This window comes from Benincasa hispida, chromosome 11 (genome assembly GCF_009727055.1).
Source record: "Benincasa hispida cultivar B227 chromosome 11, ASM972705v1, whole genome shotgun sequence".
NCBI lineage: Eukaryota > Viridiplantae > Streptophyta > Magnoliopsida > Cucurbitales > Cucurbitaceae > Benincasa > Benincasa hispida.
This window is the reverse complement of record NC_052359.1, coordinates 51,082,333-51,098,182: the sequence shown is the minus strand read 5'-3', so window position 1 is coordinate 51,098,182 and position 15,850 is coordinate 51,082,333. Positions and strand designations below refer to the sequence as shown.

The 15,850-nt window shown below is 32.4% G+C and overlaps 1 pseudogene; it reads right to left on the bottom strand.

The window, feature by feature from the left end:
• Positions 1 to 1,180: 1,180 nt before the first annotated feature.
• On the bottom strand, positions 1,181 to 7,375 carry LOC120091325 (annotated as a pseudogene).
• Positions 7,376 to 15,850: the final 8,475 nt, after the last annotated feature.

Genomic DNA, 15,850 nt, shown 5'->3' with positions numbered 1-15,850 from the left:
GAGATTAACATTCATAGGATCATAATAATAACTTCAACCTCAATCTTGAGTGAGTGATAAACTCCTACTATAAGGATAGTCCTTTTATTTATATGGGTGAGAGTGGTCTGACTCGTCAACTCAATAAGACTCTATTTTGGGGATTGTTCAAGTAGAGAGCTGGAAACATAAGCTACACAAGATGGAATTAACTCTTTCCGTCTTTAGGGTACTTAGATGAATTACTCCCTTAAGTGTTGAATCCGAGTCTTGAACAATGGGCCCTTCTTCTCACTGGCCCTAATAGTTTTTTTTTTTTTTTTTTTTTTTTTTAATAATAGAACTATAAAATAGGTTGTTCATTAGAGGATCAGTGAGCCTTACGAAGTTAGATGTAATTACAGAAGTAAAACGGCAATTTGACCCCAATGTAATTACGAGCTATTTATGAAGGTTCGACTTGTTAATTTGTTATATCCATGGACACAAATATATATATATATATATATGCAAAGAGTGCAACTGTGGGTCTTTAATGGAGTGACCTAAAGTTAATGAATGTTTGATTAATTTAATTAAGAGTTTAATTAATTAATCTCATATATTGGAGCTTCTAATTAGTAGGTCCATTAAGTCCCCTTGCTAGCTCACTAAGCGTAAAACATTTCTTCTGTTGTCAACCATGTAACATGACATTAATAGGTCATTATAGTAACAATTACATTTTGAGAATACTTCACTTACAATATAAATCCAAATTCTTTTTATTCCAATAAATCCAATATGATTTTGTCCAACTTAACTAGAAATGTTACATGTAGAAATTTGTAAAATTATTGTTTAAATTAAAAAAAAAATGCATGATGTAAACTAAAAAGTAAACACCTATTTTCCCACAACTCTCAGCAATATATGTGTACTTTAAAAAAAAAAATAAAACAAAGTGTGATCTGTAGTTTATTAAAAGAAAATACGTAAAATTATTGAATAAAAAATTATCAAACAAAAATAATCACCATAAGATAATATTATTTGTATCAGAAAATTTTATTAGATATCCCTGATACGTGAACTCAACTTAGCACCTCCAAGCAGTCAAACACACAGATATATGAACTCCTTAAGACATAAAAATTCCACAAATATATGAGATCATATCTCATCTCAGTGCCCAAACAGTCAGTGTGTAATTAGCAAAGTATTTGTAAAATAATAATGTTTATATATGAGACAAATACATTTATCTTTTTATTTCTTCGTTTATTTATTCAACCATTATTACCACATATATTATGCAATAGTACACACACAATAATATATACTTATTCACTAGTTACGTAATTGTATTATAAAATAAATGTTTTCAAGTCAAACAATCGTACAAAATACCACAACTGGATCAGGTGGAGGTTGCTTTGCTAGCTCTTCTTGTTGTTTTTTATGTACCTTTAGCAACTCCTGCTGCATCTGAGAGAGTTGTTTAATATTATTCTCATGTTGATTTTGCAGCTCTTGAAATTTCTCTTCTGCTTTACACCTTGCTTCTCTTTCTTCTTCTATTTGCTTCTCAAGTGTGTTTTTATTACTTCTACCTTTTCCTCAAACTTGTTAGCAAGAAACAAGCTATGTGTAAATGCTTGCCTCCCATTTCATCCATCACTTCTTTCACTAAATCTAAAAGCTTATTCACTTGTTCATTCTTCTTGCTTCCGTTGTTGGTCTTGTTGTCAAAAAGTACATACCGTCCCTTGCAAGCGGTTAGTATATCCTTTAAGGCCGTAGGACAGCCAAGCAAGTAATCGTCGAAGGTGCCGCCTTCGTCGTCATCGTCGTCATCATCGAATTCGTCACCTCCAGTGAAGACTACAATAGCATAAATTCACAATCGTAGATCCGAATAAATTTTGTAGGGTTTTGAGGGTGGCTTCTTCTTCTTGAGTGAATCGGTTTTTCGCTCGTAGAAAAACTAATAGAATAGCATGAATGCCTTCCCTTACTAATTCCAAACATTTCACTATTTCCTCCGTGATGTGTTCTGTTCCTTGAGATAAGTCGAATAGACCTACACAATTTTTTCCAATGCATGCATTAGATCAAGAGCTGATCAATGTCAATAAGATTTTGTTATTTCTTTTATTTTTTTGGTTTGTTTAGGTCTTGCTTTATGATTTTTTTTTTAATTTGAAAAATGTGTTTGTTTCCCATATTTTTCTTTACCTTGGTCTCATCTTTATTAAATAAACACTTTATCTATTAATTTGACTTAGATTTAGAAAAAAAATTTATAAATAGAAAAAATATCAAACTACTTACAGAAATAAATAAAAATACTGATAGCCTTATATCATCGTCTATCACATAGTATCAATGATAAACTTCAGCATCTTATATCATCGATAGACACTGATAGACTTCTTTCAACCTCTATAAAAAAAGATCAAATTTTGTTATTTCATGTAAATAGTTTCTCTTATTTTCTATTAGTTAATTATACAAATATAAATAAGTTTAAAATTGCAGATTTTTAAAAATAAAAAATAAAGAAAACTATTGCACAAATAGTATTTGAAGACATTAAAAAATAATTTTTAAAACTAAATGTTAAATGTTAATTTTAAAAAATAATATGAAAACAATCCAAAGACAGATTAAAAAAAATCAAGAAATAGAAAATTAAAAACAAATCATTAACGAATGAGACTATATATTTTTTGAAGTGTTTACAATAGATTAAATGTGCTTTTATTTTTATTTGACTATCGGTTTTTTTTATCAATTTTTAAGATAGACTATTGGTTTGTTGGTGTTAAGGCCAAAGAAAATGAATCAAGAGTTCTAAGACAGAGTAAGATTGTGTTTGCAGTTATAAGAAATTCTTGTCCTTCTAAACTGTTTTAATAAAAAAAATTATTTATTAAGAATAGATCATTTTTTTTAATTTGATCAAACGTGCAAAAGTTATTAGATACAACTTTTAGATTTTAGCTTTCTGAACAACTGATAGGGATAATAGTCGGTTCGTTTTTACCCGTTTTTGGACAACCAAGAACCAAACCTCAATTTTTAAAAAAAAAAAAAAAAAAAAAAGAAGAAGAAAAATATCCAAACCAATCTCCAATAAAGAACAAATCAATGGATTAGTTTCTATTTTGTTTGGTTTATTATCAATTTCGTTCTATTTTTGGCATTTTCTTTTTTCTTTCTGATTTTCCATATTTATTTATATTTTTTTTTTGAATGGATCATTTTTGCTAAATTTAAATTAAAATTGAGTATTTTTTTCTATAAATTGAAATTGTACATTTTTCTTGGCACTTTTCTCTCCATAACAAATGGTCTTTTCCTAAACAACAAAAATATATACCACACCACAGTAATAAAATACTAAAACATAGCTAAGGATATACACACCCTCGACTTAATTTGGTTTTGATGTTTTTTTCCAATAAAAATTCGATCTGAACCAATACTTTTTTGTTTTCTTCAAATATAAACCAAGATGTCCAATTTTATACTAAAAAAACCAAATCAAGGTAGTGGACAGCTTGAGTTGGTTTTGCTTTTTGGTTTTTTGATTTTTTGTTGCAATCCAAAAATCTGGTACATTTCCTATTCCATATTTATTTATTCTCACATCTATTCCAAAATTTTAATTGATTCAATTTATTATAACAACTATTTTTTAAAAAATTATTAAACATTCAGATTAATAGTTTGCAATTTAAATCATATATATTTTGAAATAATTATATTATCATAAATTATAAATTAAATATCAATATAAAATAATTAAAATTATAATAAACTAAATTTAATATTAGTTTATCAAACACAATAACTAGTTTGTTCAAATTTAAAATTAAAATTTATTAAACATTATTTTATTTTTTTGAACTATTTTTCTAAGAGCACAGTATATTAGCAATTATATTAAAAGTGATGATAATTTCAAACTAAACCTAAGTTCTGAGTTTGAATCTCTTTTAAATTAATTCTTTTCAGAAATTCTATAAAAAATGTGCTAAAATATATTATAACTAATTAATAAAGTTTTCTTAAATTTTTAATGGATAGTAATTCAGATTCACGATTTACTATACAATCATAGCCGAAGGACCATGGACCTTTCAATATATGACAATTGTAGGTTGAGACATCGTGAGACGAAGATACTAATTTTTCTATTGCAATCTTTTTTCTTTAAATTTGATATTAATTTAATCTTTAAATTTTAAAACGTTACAATTTTATTCTTAAAATCTGAATTTTATTACAATGTGATCCATAATCTTTGAGATTTATATTTTTAATTTTGATTTTTCACTAAATATTCACTTTTAGTATTTTATTGCTAATGTCTATTAATTAATTTAAAATAATTATAATGTAAGGAAATTATTTTAAAGGGTAATAGCAATTGGTAGCATTTTTTGAAATAATAACCAACTGTATAATATCATTTAAAAAAATTGCAAATATAGCAAAGTCTATTAGCGATAAACTTTTATCGGTTATAGACTCTTACCAACGATATGATCTATTACTGATAGATTCCTGCAATAATATGTTCTATCACTTATAGATTATCTAAATTTTTCCATATTTGTAGTTCTTTTTTATTATGATTATATATACTCATATTTTGGATCTAATTGCTATATTTGCAACTCTCTTATTTTGAATGAAAAAAATGTTGAAAATATTTACAAATAATAGCAAAATATCACAGACTATCTACGATATACCACAATAGACTACTATCTATATTTATCTAGACACAGATAATAGTCTACCACAACCTGTCGTAAATACACAATGAAATTGTGCTATATTTATAAATATTTTAGTTCATTTTTCTATATTTAAAAACAAGTAAAATTTTATAATTAATTCTTATAAGGGTGAAAAATATAGCAAAATTTAATTGGTTATAATTATTTTATTTCTTTTAAATTAATCAAAAGTCATTTGATTCTAAAGAATGTAAGCAAGAATTAAATAATAAAAAAATCGAGTTTAAAAATATATATCATCAAACTTTGAAATCAAATTAAAATAAAATTCAAATCCCAAGAGTAAAATTGTAATATTTTAAAATATAGATATTAAATTGAAATTAAACTCAAAAAGTAAACCTTTTGAAATTTATGGACAGTTTTTTTTTCCCTTTTTTTTTTTCCTATATTTACAAATCAAAAAAAGTCATTGCTCAATTTTTGTATTCTTTTTGTATGAAAAGTATTTTTAACTATAAGTTCGGCATATTTTTTTCTAAAAAAAGAAGGCATATTTTGTCTCGTTATCCTTTTTTTTCGATCACTTTTTTCAGCAGGGTATGATACTTGAAAAAGAAGAACATGAAGTAATAACTTTTGATTAACGTGATTATGTTGTATTTAGAATACATGTTAATTCCAAAAATAATAATAATAATAATAACAATAATTATACATGTTAATTACAAATTTTTAGACTATATTAAAAAATATCCCTGAACTTTACACTTTGTATCAAGAATGTCTCTAAAATTTCAACAATTTAAAAAATACACTTAAACTTTAAAAAATAGTTCAAAAATACCCTTGCCGTTAGTTTTTTATGGAAACAGTTAAAGTTTTATTTTAAAAAAATCTCTTAACTTTAAAAAATTTCAAAAATATGCTCAATTGAATAAAAGTTTAAAAATACCTCCACCAATAGTATCTGAACAGAAAACCTTAATTCCTTGTGAGAAAAATAACTTTAAAAATTAAAACAAAAAGATAAAAGACTGCTCGCGCCATTAATATGGTGATCTTGTTTGAGGTTCTCTTAAGTTCGAAAATACTCAATTTTAAAACAAATTATATAAATATCCTCATATTTCTCTTAATTTTCTAATTCTTAGTTTACACCACTTTTTTCAACAACCAAAATTTTAAGTTAAAACACAAAATCCCACAAAATTTCACAAATTCCAAAATTTAAATCTCCTCTCGAAATATACCAAAACAATAAATAGTCAAATAAAAATAGTATTTGGATATTAACACACATAATACTACTATTGTACAATTTTGTTAAAATATGCAAATCTTAAAATCATTTGATGCTTTATTTATTATCTTTCTTCTTATTATAGTTCATATACCTTAGTTAAAGTGTGCAATTTTATTTATTTATTTATTTTAGATAAACAAGTATCAAATAGTTAACAAAAGGGGAGTAGTAGTATTGAAGAAGGGAGGGGAGAAAAAGATGGAAAATAGAGAGGCAGGACGGTATCAACGGTTTCTGTTCATGTAACAAAAAGGGTATTTAATTTTTTATTTTTTTTTTTTAGTTTGAGAGTATTTTTGAAACTTTTGAAAGTTGGGGTATTTTGGAATAAAACTATAATGTTTTCATCCAAACTAACGACAAAGGTATTTTTGAACTCATTTTGGAAGTTTAAGGTAGTTTTTTAACTTTTGAAAACTTCAAAGGCATTTTAGACCCAAAGTGTAAAGTTCAGGAACATTTTTTTATAATTTAACCCATTTTTTAAGCAATGATTAAAAGATAAAAATAAAATTTTAGGAAAGTACATAAATCAAAATAATAAAACTTAGAATTATGTTAAAAAATGACAATTTAAAACTACCAAATAAATCAAACTTTGAAAATATATTTAAGTCATGTTGTTCTCAAATATAGGAAAGTAAACAAATTTATTTACAAATATAGCAGATATTGCTCTATCAATGATAGATATTGATTGATGATAGTAGTCTATCACTTATAGACAGTGATAGATGATAATAGTCTATAAATGTCAATCATTGATAAACAATGAAATTTTGCTATATTTGAAATATTTATAAATGGGAGAAAAAAGATTTGTCACAGAACAATTTAGCTAGCTACACAAAGATAAATGTGTAATGCATTGAATGAATACTTATTAATAAATTACTAATTTCATACCAGGAGTGTCTATGACATTTATTACTTGTCCATCTGACCACTCGCACGTTTTCAACTCGGAAGTACTTGTAATACCCGCAGAACTTCTCTTTGACTCGAATAACTTCTTTCCAAGAATACTATTTCCAGTTGCACTTTTTCCATTTCCAGTACGACCCATTAACACCATAGTTAGGGGATAAAGGTCTGCCATTTAAATTAATATTTAAAGTGAACAATCCACGATAGACTTCAAAACCTAGATTGGATGATGCTGTGGTAAATAAAATATAATGTTCTCCCTTTTAAACAACCATAAAACTCGTCATTTTCGCTTTTATGACTAAATTGAAATTCAAGCTAAACCTCAAGTTATGTAAGTATAAATTCTAAACTTAGGCAAGGAAAAAGCTAAATAGAGTGAATTGGATATGTAATTAACCAATCTCTCTAAACAAAATGGAAAAGAAAGGAATCCTATACTTCAAAACCTAAATTGGATGATGTTGTGGTAAATAAAATATAATGTTCTCCTTTTTAAACAATCATAAAACTTACTTGTCATTTTCGACTAAATTGAAATGCAAACCAAACCTCAAATTATCTTAGTATAAATTCTAAACTTAAGCAAGTAAAAAGCTAAATAGTGTGAAGTGGATATGTAATTCACGAATCTCTCTAAAGAAAAGGGAAAATAAAGGAAACCTCCGCTCTACAATATAGAACAAAGAGAATTCAAATCACAAAAGGGTTCTTGTGGGTTAGTTATATAGTTGTTGAATTGGTTATTATAGTTTTGGGTTGTAATAATGTGTTTGGAGTGGAGACTATTTTAATCTATAGCTGCTGAATTGATTATTGTAGTCTTTATATTATAATAAAGTGTTTGGAGTGGAGACTATTTTAATATGGATGATAATAGTTTGTATCTGGGGTGTAGATTATTTTAGTATAAATAACAAATGATGAGAGAGAAGGCTTATAAAATAATTATGGTAGACAATAATAGCTTTTAAATAATTTATATGTTATAATAAATGAAAACGTTATTTATTATAATGGGAGATCCAAACATTGTGTGGGCTATTTTACCTAAAAGTTTGAGGCTTGAACGCCCCTAAATTGTTCCTTATAAATTATTATCTCAAAAGAGAAAAAATATATCTTCCCTCAATATATACATATATTTGATCTCTCTTTTTCTTTTCTTTTCTTTTTTTAATAAAAGAATATCCAAATTGAGAAATAATAATATTTAGGAAAAATATAAGAAATATTATAAACTCTTAATCTATACTATAAAAAAAAAATATCATAAATTTTTTATTTTCCCTTTTACCCATGTAAAATGATGGTCAGAGGATTATCTTCGATACTTTGACATCTAAATCATTAAATAAACCTCTTCCCCTAATTTTGAGCAACAAATGTAAAAACAAATTAGAAAAAATAAAAATTTGATACTGTTTTTCTTGAGAATCGCGAAAAGAACAATAATTTGACTTCTAAATCATTAAATAAACCTCTTCCCCTAAAATAATCTATACATATCTAAAAGGGGTTATGGTAGAGAAAAACTTTTGATTTCCACTTTTGCCCATTTCAAATAATGATAATAGGGCCATTTTTAATAACTTGATATTTAGTAAAGCCTATATCTGAAGAATTACTTATTTATATCCCTGTTGATGATGTTATGGTAGTTGGTAATGTATATAGAGATTGTATGTTAGACGTTGATGGTGTAGCCATGATGATTTACTTGATTCCCTTAGATCTTTAGGAGTTCGATGTTATTACGGGAATGGTTTTTCTGTTTAAATATCATGCCTCTATGGAGTACTATATGAAGGAAGTTGTATTTGGGAAACCATGTGGAGCTCTTACAGATGAATGAATCATACAAGCTCATGTTGCCATAAACTTGATGACGTAAAGATGGAAATGGAATATGGATGTTGTGTTATGCATTACTACTTCTAGATATATACGTTGTTAACTATATGCTTGTAGTATGCTATGGAATGATGTGTTGTCACAAGTTTCCTTGCACTGAAACTAAGTATAATTCCAATGCAAGTTTCTCAGAGTAATCCGAGGTCGAACACAGGGATTGTTTTCGTTAATGTGTTACTTTTGTGATACATGCGACCGGGTTTTACAATTCCTAAAGTTTGTGTGTTTGTACATGAATATAAATTGCGGTAAAATAAAGTTGCGTTAATAAAATAAATTGCGATGAAAATAAACCTAAGCTAATGTGATACAAGATACAAGATACATGATATACATGATACTGAGTGCGAGACTGACTGTGACGTTTATACAGAGGATCGTGGTATGCGATGGCAAGTGTTTATAGATGGATTAGAAATAGAAGGGATAATTAGTAAAAACATCACAAGTTCGTTAATTGCGTTAAAGATACAACTAAGATTCCGCTTTCCCTTGGCATACATCTCTCGGTGATTGGCCGCGTTCCCATATCTCTATGGTGAAATAGGGATGAACGTGATGAATGCAAGGTTGCTTCCATCTTTGAAAGTACTTCTTGCTTTAGTTAACGCATTCTTCCAACCCTCTCTCGATAGGCGGAATAACATCTTCACTTATGCTCTCACAGGTGAAGATGCCATCGAGCATGCTTTAACTAAACATAATTATTTTCTTAACTCAATTAATTTATTTGCTTAATTCTTGCTAATTACCCAGGGGATTAAGAAAACATCATAGAGAAAGTGAATTATGGATGAACGGAAATAGACAGAGAGATGATAATGGAAAGATCATAACATTCAATACTAAGATTAAGCATCTGATACATGATGTGAATGATAGACTAAGAAGATGAATACAAGTGATGATAAAGAGATAGAAACAAATACAGAAGAGTGTCAACGTCTTGACACAGATCTAGACGGAGGTTTTGCTTGCCGACGTGTGGAATGGATGAAGAGAAGAGATTCCCTCTCAGGCTTGCTCGTCTGGTAGAGGTGACCATCGTATAGAGCTTCACAACGGGGATCGGAAGGATTCTTTGCCTGGAGACTCACCTCTCGGCCTTGTCTCTTAATTCTTCCCAGATCTACTCTGATTAGTCGCTCAACCAGTCTCTCTCTTAGATGAGTATATACATGTTTCTATGTATTCAAGCATATCTTTCAGTGAATTCTCAAAGGCTATTTATAGGTGAAGCTTGACTCTCTGAATTATGGTCCCCACTTTATTGTTATGGCAGTTTCTGAAATGGTGGAGTGTATATTCCTTTTATTACGCAATCAATCCCATTAGAAATGCACAACAGTTAGCTATACACGCATCAGAATCCTCCGCATTTGCGTTTCTCTTTCATATCTTCGATCGTTCGCCTACATGCGGTGTTGTTTTTTTATTATCGCATGCGGTTGAAGTTAAGCTCTTGATTAATTGTCGCATGCGCCGTCATTGCGCTGATCGTTTCTTCATTCTTGATTGATGGGCGCAATGCGACGTAGATGCGTTGTTCATTTTATCTTGAGCCATGAACGCATGCGATGATTTGATTTCCTGCAAAATAGAATAGAAACATTCTATTCTACCTTCGCAATGGTGTTAGTGGGTGTATTGACGACAATTTATAATTCTGGCATTTCTTAGCCAATTTCTATACAATCGACGCAACTTTCCTTTCTTTTGGCAGCAATATCTAAATAAAATAGTATAAATAACTTGTATTTCTACAAGTTGTCATATGTTCAGAGGAGAAAGAGATAATCTTCATACTTGTTTAATATCTCATGTAAAGGCTAGAAAGTTGTTGAGTAAAGACTGTACTATTGGGGTTGATGCCCTAAATCTCGTAGACTTCGTAGTTTGTAATTTTTTTGTACACGAATTATTTATTTAATGAAATAAGAAGTTATTTTATTCAACATTGAGTTTACATTAACACAATCTAGTAAATTAAGATCCAAGGTTATTTTTAAGTAATAATCTAAATGGTCTATAGTATATGGATAAGGTTGGGTACCTTATCCTGGTGATACTACGGATACAACCCACTTTATAATTGTTACAATAGTTGTAAGGTGTTACAAATGATTTGATTCTAATCGTTGATGTGGAAACATGTGAGTGGAGGATCAATGGTACTTAAGGAGTTAGATATAATTATATGGGTAAGACGGTAACTTGATCCAACTGTAGTTACGAGCAATTAGTGAAGGGTCGACTTATCATTGAATGGTTATATCAATGGACACAGAAAGATATCTACAGTGTGAAGACTACATTCGTGGGTCTTTAGTGTTGGGGTTGATGCCCTAAAGTCTTGTGTCCTGTAGTTTATAAACAGTTTGTACGAACGCTTGTGTTGTATAATATATGATATTTACTTCACATCTTATATTTTGTTCAGTTACTTATTTTATTTTCTTTACCACAAACCAATACCATAAAATCCCTTGTTATCTGTATGTGACTCAAGCATGTATGTGGTGACATACAAGTGGTGAAGGATCTCATACCGAGAGTTCCATGAGTGGGATTAGATCGCTCCGATTTCACAGTGACCGAAACATAAACGACATACATACATTCAACACATACAGTTATGCATATAATCTAATTATTGGCATGCTCAGAATACAATAAAAATCAATAAGGAAAGGGTTCATACCAGATGAAGATACTCTTCGAATGTCTGAACCCTAAGCAGCGGAAACCTCCAACGAATCTACCAGCACCCGACGAGTATGTCGACTGCAACAGCACGATCAGAAAGTACACGAACACTGCAGCGGGGACGACACCACCACAAGAGAAAGTCGGGTATCCTCGGAGTCAAAAACCTAAAGAGTGGCTTTGTTGAGTTTGGTAAAGTACAGAGGAGAAGGCGTCGTGTAGACGATAAGCAAATGGGAGATGAAACTCTGCTATCGTATAGCGGAAATGCTTATCGTATAGTAGAGCTACATGATTGTGTATGAAAGACTGAACGATCGTTTAGGAAAAACGTATACGATCGTTTAGAGAAAACGTGCAGTAGACGATCGTTTAGACGGATGAGCTTCTATCGTATAAGCTCTCGCGATCGCTTTCACGGATTCTTTTGGGTGCAAGATAATATGAATGCACGATTGATTCTGTCTCTTATACACATCTAGATGTGTATAAGAGACAGATAGTTACATCTCACTCCTTAAGTACCACTGATTCCTCTAATGAACATTACAACATAGTTTAACTATGTGTGAACACCTCTCGGGCCAAGAAAAGGTGTGTGGCACCACATCGTTCAAGCCCCGGAATCAGCCCTCAAGGGAGCCATCTATCTACTTACCCCTGCCTCAAGGAAGGAGTGAATTCCATATTGTGTAGCTGAGTTCCCAACTCCCAAATTAGACGAATCCCCAAAATGGTAGGTTTGAATTGGCAACCTGGCCACTCGCACCCATACAAATCAAAGGACCGCCTCAATGGTAGGAGTTCCCAACTCACTCAGGATTGAGGTCATGTTACCTATGGTCATCCAAGTGAAGTGAAGTCTCTTTCATAAACGTTGTTATATAACGAGACGTTAATGATAACTTGTAGAAATACAAGTTATTTATGCCACCTTATCTAGATATTGCGGCCAAAAGTTAGTAATTATGTGCCAATTGTATGAAAATTAGTCTAGTATTGCAATAATTATAAATGTCTACGTTTACACCCACTAACACCAAAAAGATGGAAGACAAGCCGAACTTTATTCTGTTTTGTAAGAGACCAAGCCACCGCTTGTGCTCAAGGCTCACGAGAGACTAATCAATGCATCTCTGTCACATTGCGCTCGTCAATCAACAATGAAGAGATGAATACCGCAATGGCGACGCAATGCAACAATCGATCCGAGAGCTGTGTTTCAATCGCATGCAGTAATAAAAACAAACACCGCATGCGAACCTATGATCGAAAGATGCAGCTGAGCAATGCAAGAACGGAGGATTGAGACATGTGTACAACTAACGGTTGTGTAGAATTGACGGTCTGATTGCATAACAGAAGGAATAATATCCCTCCATCTTCGAAATTACCATAACCATGAGTGGGGACCACAAGGCCGGAGTCAAAGATCTGCACCTATAAATACCCTATTGATTTCAGAGAAAAATATGCTACTTGATACGGGGCTAAGTGCTGCTAGATTGTAGAGAGAAGGCTGAGTTGAGTGCTTAAGAGAAGAAATCCGGGAAGAAGACGAGATAAGGCCGAGAGGTGAATCTCAGATCCAACCTGCCAAACACCTGATCGGAAGCTCTGTGCAAAGATCCCTGCTAATGGTAGAGCAAGCATGAGAGGGAAGCTCTTCCTACCATGAAATCCATCCTATCCGGTAAGTAGATCTTCATCGAATCTGTGTCAAGACATTGGCACTATTTGTATCTATTCTATCTCTCTTTCATTGTGTAATTCATGTTTTCTTTATCTCTTCATTCACACACCATGTATCAAATGCTTAGTAGAAATATTAAATGTTTCGATAAATTCCATTTACCATTTTCTGTCTGTTTCCATTCACCCACCAATCACTTTCTCCATGATATCTTCTTAATCCTCCGATGAGCAACATGAATCACTAAGAACTTAATCTGTATTAAAGATATAAAATACGTTTAGCTAAAGCATGCTAGACGACATCTTCACCTATGAGAGTAGAAGTGAAGGTGTCATTCTGATCTATCGAGAGAAGGTCAAGAGAATGCGATAACTAAAACGAGTAGTACTTCCAGACATGGAAGCAACCTTGCGTTCATTACGTTAGTCTCTGTTTCACCACAGACATGTGGGAGCGCGGCTGATCACTGAGAGGTGTACGCCAAGAGAAGAGCGGAACAGTATTTGTACCTTCAATCCAATTAAGAACTTGCATTGTTTATATTATTTGTCTTTCTCTTTCTATTTTGTTCATAAGACTTATCACTGCATCCCATGTCTTTGCATAACTTTCACAGTCAGCCTTAATCCTAGCATCTTGTACATGTAGTCTGTATCTTGTATCATCTAGTTTAGGTTTACTGTCTTTTTATGCTTTTATCGCATCTTTACTGCTTTCCTTTATTTTATTGCAATTTATATACTTGTCCAAACACACTTTTAAAGATTGAAAACCTGGTCACATGTATCATGAACGTAACGCAATAACCTAAACTAGTCCCCATGTTCGACCTCGAATCACACCGAAAAACTTGTGGTTGAATTACACTTGGTTCCATTATAAGGAAACTTGTGACAACGCATGGCATACTACATGAACATCCATAATTAACACATAATTAGATGTAGTATCGCATCATTGTGAGCAATTTATATCATCCATTCAAACACGTTACAAGTTTATGGCGCCATTGCCGGGGACTATGGTTAACGGTTTATTGTTTGAGTGTGTTTTTGGTATTTTGCAGGACAGATCTCATTGTACTGGCTGTTCAACGTGGAGAGCAGCCTGACGGTTTATGAGTCCTGGTGCTGAATTGGAATTCGTAGCTGATCCTGAGAATGAGCGAACTTTCCACGCAAGGGTACGTCAGAACAGAATTCGGTGAAAGAAGGCAACCAGCATGGCGGACAATAACGATAACGCGGTGCCAGTGGTAAACCAAGGGGCTGTTCGATCGACTCAGGATCCTGTCTTCCTAGCGGCCGATTACAACATCCCAATGCGTAATTATGTAGCACCCAACCTGTATGATTTTTCGCCTAGAATCTTGAGGTTGACTGTGGAGGAGAATACACGCTTTGAGATCAAGCCGGTCATGTTGTAGATGATTCAAAACGCCGGACAGTTTGAGGGTCTGCAAGGTGAAGACCCACATGCCCACTTGACCAATTTTGTCAAAATGTGCTGCAATTTCTCCCTACCTGGCGTCACCTAAGAAAATATAAGATTGTATCTGTTCCCTTACACTTTGAGGGACGAGGCTAAGAGGTGGGCTTATTCACTGGAGCCCAACGAGATCACTTCATGGGAGCAGTTGGTGGAGCGATTCATGAAGAAGTTATTCACACTTGCCATCAACGCAAGAAGACAAAAAGATGTGTTGAACTTTGAACAGAAGTAAAATGAGACCCTGAGCACCGTCTGGGTGCGATTCAGAAGATTGATGAAAAACTACCTGCATATCGGGATTCCTGATTGCATCTTGATGGAAATATTCTATAATGGCCTGAACAGAGCAACGCAGGTTGTTGCTAACGCCTCCGCGGTAGGAGGTTTTATGGACAAGACATACACAGAGTCCAAATTCATCCTCGACCGCATCTCGCGGAATATGGATGACTGGATAGGTGATGGATATGGAGGCCGAGATGCTGATAGAAGAAAAACTGAAACAGCCATTGTCCCTGCGGAGACAATGACCACGTTGGCCGCCCAGATGGCCACGGTGACCTCGATCCTCCAATCAATGGAAATTAATCAAGGAGCCACTACTCCTGTCTCTTATACACATCTAGATGTGTATAAGAGACAGCCTACAATCCGGGCTGGAGGAACCATCCTAACTTCGGTTGGGGTGGCAATCCCAACCTAGGGGGGCCAATGAACCATCAAGGGGGCAGTAGAGGAAATCCTCCGTTTCACCACAATAAGGGGCAAACAAGACTGCATAACCAACAACCATTATCATCATCTAACACCTCGGGAGGCTCGCTAGAGACGCTGCTAAAGCAATATATGGATAAGAATGATGCAGTAATGCAAGCACAAGCGTCCTCTATAAGGAATCTAGAGATTCAAGTGGGCCAGTTGGCCTCTGAGCTAAGAAGTCGAACACCTGGAACACTGCCTAGCAATTAGAAGCCCCGGGATCTACAGGGAAGGAGCAATGTCCTTAAAGACATTAAGTAGGCAAGCCTGACCGCCTGCGGAGATGTGGATTGCGATCATCAAAGACAACGTAATTTTCGGTCCATATCTCGATACTAT